The sequence below is a fragment of the Pyrgilauda ruficollis genome, unplaced genomic scaffold (genome assembly GCF_017590135.1).
Source record: "Pyrgilauda ruficollis isolate IOZ18807 unplaced genomic scaffold, ASM1759013v1 scaffold629, whole genome shotgun sequence".
NCBI lineage: Eukaryota > Metazoa > Chordata > Aves > Passeriformes > Passeridae > Pyrgilauda > Pyrgilauda ruficollis.
The window spans coordinates 19,571-26,151 of record NW_024528033.1 but is presented as its reverse complement, the minus strand read 5'-3'; positions in this window follow the sequence as shown (position 1 = coordinate 26,151).

Sequence of the window (6,581 nt, the reverse complement as noted above, 5' to 3'; positions counted from 1 at the left end):
CCTCCTTCTTTTCCCCCCCATTTTCATGGTTTTTTCCTCCTCCTTTCTCCTGTTTTTCCCCCTCCTCCTCCTTTCCCCCCCTCCTTTTTTCCCCTTTTTCCGCTTTTTCCCCTTCCTCCATCTTTTCCCTCCCCTCCTCCTTCTTTTTTCTCTTTTTCTGCTTCCCCCTCTTCCTTTCCCCCTCCTTTTCTGCTTTTTCCCCCTTTTCTCCTTCTTTTTCCCCACTCTGCCTTTCCCTCCTTCCTCCTGCATTTTCTCCCTTTCCCCCCTTTTTTTTTCTCCCCCTTTTTCCTTTTTTCTCCCCCTTTTTCCTTTTTTTCTCCCATTTCCCCCCTTTTTCTCCCTTTTTTTCCTTTTTTTTTTTTTTGGTGTTTTTCGGTGATTTATCTCTTTTTAACATGTGCAGGGACGTCCGCGGATATACACACCCCGGCTAGAAATATAAATATATATATCTCCTATATTTATCCAACCCTTCGAGCCCCAACAAATCCCAGCGCTGGGGTGAAAAATTTTTAAAAAATGGGATTTTTTAAGGGGTGAAAATGGGTTTTTGGTGGGTTTTTTTTTGGTCGGGGCTGGCTTGTAACGCCCCCGAGCAGCCAGCAGAGCTCGCTTCACACCAAGTTCACGGCCGGGCTGTCCCGAACCCCTCCAGACCCACCTCAAAATCCCCCCCAAAAAAAATATTTCTTAAAAATAGCAGGAAATGGGAGTGATGCCAATAAAGGAATTCAAAATATCGGGGGAGTTGGCTGAATAATAAAATTAGAATAGCAGTGAAATGACGTTATTTATCGTGATTAAAGCCATGTCGATAATGAAAGTCAAGATATGAGGAGAATTCGCTGAGTAATAAAAGAGAAATGTCAGTAAAATGTTATTATTGATGGTGATAGAAGCAATGTAAATAATGAAAGTAAAAATATCAGATCGAGGCGAATTGGCTGAATCATGAAAGTAAAAATATCAGTAAAATGCGATGATTTGTCATAATAGAAATAATAAAAGTGAAAATATCGGGGAGAAGAGAATTCACTGAATAAAAGAAGTCAAAAATATGAAATAGAGGTGAATTCACTGGATAAAAAAAGCAAAAATTCCCTGAATAACGGAAGTAAAAACAGCAGGGCCATGGCGTTATTTCTTTTTTATTACTCGCCAATAAAAGAGAAATAACGCCATGAAATGTTAAGGGGATTTTTTTTTTGTCTCTTCCTGATATTTCAGATAAAAAATAGAAGGGAAATGAGAAATATCTGATATTTCATGTCAAAAATCGGAATGGAAAACAGAAATCTCTGATATTTCAGATTAAAAATCGGAAGGGAAAACAGAAATCTCTGATATTTCTGATCTAAAATCGGAAGGGAAATCAAAAATCTCTGATATTTCAGATAGAAAATCGGAAGGGAAATGACAAATATCTGATATTTCAGATCAAAAATCGGAAGGGAAATGAGAAATATCTGATATTTCTGTTCTAAAATCGGAAGGGAAATGAGAATATCTGATATTTTTGATCTAAAATCGGAGGAGAAATGAGAAATATCTGATCTTTCAGATCGAAAATCCGAAGGGAAATCAGAAATATCTGACATTTCTGATCAAAAATCGGAGGAGAAATGAGAAATCTCTGATATTTCTGAACTAAAATCGGAAGGCAAATGAGAAATCTCTGATATTTCAGATCAAAAATCGGAGGAGAAATGAGAAATATCTGACATTTCTGATCTAAAATCGGAAGGCAAATGAGAAATATCTGACATTTCTGTTCTAAAATCTGAGGAGAAATGAGAAATCTCTGACATTTCAGATAGAAAATCGGAAGGGAAATGAGAAATCTCTGATATTTCTGATCTAAAATCGGAGGAGAAATGAGAAATATCTGATATTTCAGATTAAAATGCGGAGGAGAAATGAGAAATCTCTGATATTTCAGCTCAAAAAGCGGAAGGGAGGGAAAGCAAACCCAAAGCAAGCCGAGCTCTACCGCAGCGCCGTTCAGCTCAAACCCCGATTTTTGCCTCTCCCCGCCGGGGCAGGGGCGGACGCCAAGGAACGAGCATTATTTAGCATTATTTAGCATTTTTTTTTAGCCTTGTTTTGCCCTTTTTTCGGCGTTTCTGAAGCGCAGACGGTCTTGGGGGGCTCGTTAGGACGGAGCCGCAGCCCCAGGGGTCAAAAAGTGGAGGGTCAAAAGTTTACGGAGCGGGAGTCGGGCTGGGAACGGGAAAAGCGACGAGAAAGAGAGGGCGGGGGGCGAGGGGCGGGAGGGAAATCTGCCCGGAGGGGAGCGGAGGAAAATCTGCTCTGGAGGGGGAAAAATTGCGATAAAAGGCGGGATTCGGGTGGGAAATTGGGAAAGTGAAAGGGGAAAATTGGATTTAAGGGGGTGAAAAGTGGAAGTGGGTTTAAAAAAAAAAAAAAGGGGGGGGGAATCAGGGTTAAAATGTGAATAAAGGTAAAGGTGAATGTAAGAATAAAATATGGAAATGGGAATGGGAATGGAAATAAAAATAAAAATTAAAAAAACATAAAAAATTAGATATAAATAAAAATATAAAAATAATAATTAAAAAAAACCACCTAAAATAGAAATACAAGCAAAATCTTTTTTAAAAAAAAATAAAAAATAAAATTAAAAATTAAAAAAAAACCCCAGATTGTTCAGGTCTCTCCCGCGAGGAAATGTAATTTTTCAGATAAGCCCCGAAACGCCGTTTGGGCTGGAATGAGCAGAATCTCAGGGAAATGCATTTATTAAATCCAATTACACCCAGGTCCCTCTAGGATATTAACGCGAGCACTTAAAAAATAATTTTCATTCCGGCGTCAATTTTGTTTGGAGAGGGTTTAAATTATCCAAGGGGAAAAAAAATTAAAAAAAAAATAATCTGCCGGGGTTGGTGCAAATCTGTTCGAGCCTTGGAAACGCTTCCAGAGGCCGGGGCGGAATTTCAAACCAGGAATAAAAGAATTGGGGGGAAAAAACCCAAAAAAACCCCGCGGGATTTTTCTCTTCTCCACCTTGGCGTGGGAAACCTGCAGCGCTGATTTATGGGCGGCACCGAAGGGCTGCGAAATTCAATTTATTGCCAGGCTGAAAGGCGCTGAAGGGCCCGCTTTGATTTTATTTAATTGTATTTTTTTTTATTATTATTATTGTTTTATTTTGCAGCCGGAATTGGGCTGAAATGCTTTTTTTATTCCTGGCTTGAACGGCGGCTCCGCTCGGCCCGCTGCAGCAGTTTAATGAACTGATATAATAAATATTTCCCTTGGCGTCCCAAAGTTATTTCTGCGCTGCCAGACTTCGAAACCCTCCAAACTCTTAAATATTATTTGCACTGGGACCGGGGGGAAGATCTTTTCAATCGCTCCTTAAGCAAACACTCGGAGCGAGGCGAACCCTCCTGGAAAAAAATGGAATTAAAAAAAAAATAGATTTTTTTTTTTTTAATCCTTGCGAATTTCCTCTCTTCCCCCGCTTTTTTAAAAATAGATTTATTTATTATTGTATTTTTAAAATTTATATGCTTTATTTTATTTTATTTCTTTTTTTCCTCCTCGCTGCCGGCTTTTAAACATTTCCAGGGATTAAATACCCTTAACAAGGCTCATTTTTTTCCCCCTCGGGAGAAAAAGAAGGGCGAATATTAGAGCCCTGGGAAAGGCGCTCTGGAAAATCCATTTGCTTTCCCCGCTCGGGCTCGGAGGTGAAAAATCCGGGAGAAACGTTTTGTTTCGCCTGATAAGGCCAAATTTAATTAATTGCCGTGAATTTGCTGGGTATTTATAAAAGCTCGGCGGGCTGGGGGCGATCCATCTCCTCGCCCCTGTAATTACCGCACTTATCTGTGCCCGGCACTCATTCCCGCCCCGCGCTGCGGAACAGGTAATGGGCAATAAAAACCATTTGTTTTCGGGATATTAAAACGAGCAGGTATCATTAGGCGGCAATAAAAAATCCACCCCCCCGCAAAAAAAAAAAAAAAAAATTAAAAAACCGAAATATCGGTGCGGGTGTTGATGGGCTCTGCCCCGCGATGTTTAAATTCCAATTTAGGGCCGCGAGGGGAGGGCAGGGCAGGGAGGGGAGAGGAAATTAAAGGTATCATTTCCAAGGATATTTCTAATTTATCTCCCTCCCGCGCGGCTGAGCCCGGGGTCAGTTTTTTTTTTTTTTATTATTTTTTTTCTGGCGTTTCTGGGGTTTTTTTGCCCCTATTATCGGTTTGGTTTTTTTTTTTCCGCCCGACAATCGATTGAATACGCTTTTTAATCGCGATTTACGTCCCCAATCGCCCTTTATGGCCGTGTCGGAGCTGGTGGTAAAAGCGGGGCTGAAAAGGGAATTCCCGCAGGGACGCGGAGCCCGGCCCTGCCCGCAGCTCCTCGCGTGCCAAAATGTTCCCTTCGCCCAAAAATCGCTTTTTTTGGGGGGGCATTGTGGTGAGTTTGGGGCGGGCCGGGGTTTAAATCTGAATTTCCCCCTGGCCGAGCAGGTGTGGGTTCATCCCCAGCTCTCCTTCCCTGCCTTTTCCACCTCGGAGGCGCCGCCAGATTTTTTTATTTATTCAAAGTTGTGCCCTGGAGAAACCCCTCAGACCTCCAGTGGGAGAAATCCCACCGGATTTTTTGCCCGGGAAAAAATTAAAATCTTCAGTTTTCTGAAGGGGGTGGGGGGGGGGGAGGCAAAAAAAAATTAAAAAAATCAAATTTTAAAAAAATAAATATCCGTCTTTGGAGAGGGTAAAGCTTGGAGTGGGGGAAACACCTCGGGGCTGGTTAGGAGGAAAAAAAAAAAGCCAAAAAAAATTAAAAATTCGGGGTGAAGCGCGGGTCAGCGCGGCGGACACGCCTCGCTGTTTAACAAAGACTGCCAAAGTATGAGATTAATACCAAAAGTTGCGCCTTTCCCAGCCCAAAACGCGCCGGGGCCTCCCGGAGCAGCTCCGACCCTGCCGGGACAATGCGGGGCCGCGGGGGAGGGGGAACTGCCGGACCCCCCCCCCAAAAATAACCCCAAAAAAACCCCTAAAAAATGCAGGAAGAAAAGCGAGGAGGGAAGAGAGAGGGAAATGAGGGGGATGGAAAAGCGGAGCGAGGGCAGCACGGGCAGGGGAGGGGGTTTCGGGGGGGGGATTTTGGGGTTTTTTTTGTTGGGTTTCGCCTCCAAAACCTCCTCGAGTTTTTTGCGGGAGCGCCCAAAAAGCCCCCCCGGGGATTCCAGCGAGGAGAAGGAGCCGCGATGAGCCAAGGTAGGAACCGCACCTGGGCGGGCTGGGGGCTCCCGACCCCCGCGTTTGGGGTCCCCGGCAGCGCCGGGAGACCCCCCCGAGCCGCCAGGAGGTTGGGGAAGAATTTGGGGATCCCCTCCTAAAAAAAAGGACTTCCAGCGAGGAGAAGGAGCCGCGATGAGCCAAGGTAGGAACCGCACCTGGGCGGGCTGGGGGCTCCCGACCCCCGCGTTTGGGGTCCCCGGCAGCGCCGGGAGACCCCCCCGAGCCGCCAGGAGGTTGGGGAAGAATTTGGGGATCCCCTCCTAAAAAAAAGGACAGCGGGGTCACCCTTGAGGTGGCTTTGAAAAAAAAAAAACAAAACCCCAAAAAAACCCCAAATTTTTGTGAGAAACTTCCAAAGGTGAGGAGGGTGGGGAGAGGGGGGGAGGTTTGGAAATTTGGGATTTCTTGGAGGTGTGGTGGGGGAAAATAAATTCTGGCCGACGCTAGGGGTGCTGGTTGGCAAAGGCCGGCCCTGCGCTGTCACCGCCGAGCGGAAAAAAAAAGATTATTTTTTTTTTAAAGGGATGTGGGAGGGGGTTAAAAAATAAAGAATAAGGCCTGGCTATTTCTAGCGCTGGGGTGGGAGAAAATGGAATAAAAGAAATCGGTGAGGAGCGGGTCGGGAAGGAGGAATAAAATCTAAAAGAGATAAAGGGGGGATTAAGGATAAATTAAAAAGAAAAGGGGCTCGGACCGGATTGGTTCTGTCGGTTTTTGTTTCGTGGCATCCGCGGCCGCGCTGTTGGTTTGGCTCCTCACTTCCCTGGCAGGTTTTGGAGGAAAAGGGGAATTTTGAGCCGCTGCTGCTGCGGGAGGTGGGGAATTTTCTCGGTGCAAAAAAGATTTCGCTGCTCGTGCCGGAAATTCGGTTTTTTCTGAGGGGTCTGAAATGATTTTGGGGTTTTATTCGATGCTTTTGGTTTGTTCTGAAAGCGCCGCTTGGTTATTCTGAGTTTAGCCCGGAGCTTTTAGCAGGAAAAGCGATTATTCACCTGCAAGCACCTGAAAAATCCAGAATGGGGGGATTTTATTGGCCAGAAATCTTAATTTTTTTTTTTTTTAGGGAAAACGCGGCAGTTCTTGGAATCCGCCGAATCTAGTGACAGGAATTGTAAACGCAGCTTTTCCCTGATGCCCTCTCTGCTGCGGCATTTAAATGCAGTTAATTCGCGAGATACTTGACCTGAAAATGTTCTGCCTTTTGAAAAACACACACACCAAAAAAAAAAAAAAAAAAAAAAAGAAAAAAAAAAAAAAAAAAAAAAAAAAAAAAAAAAAAAAAAAAGGGGGGGG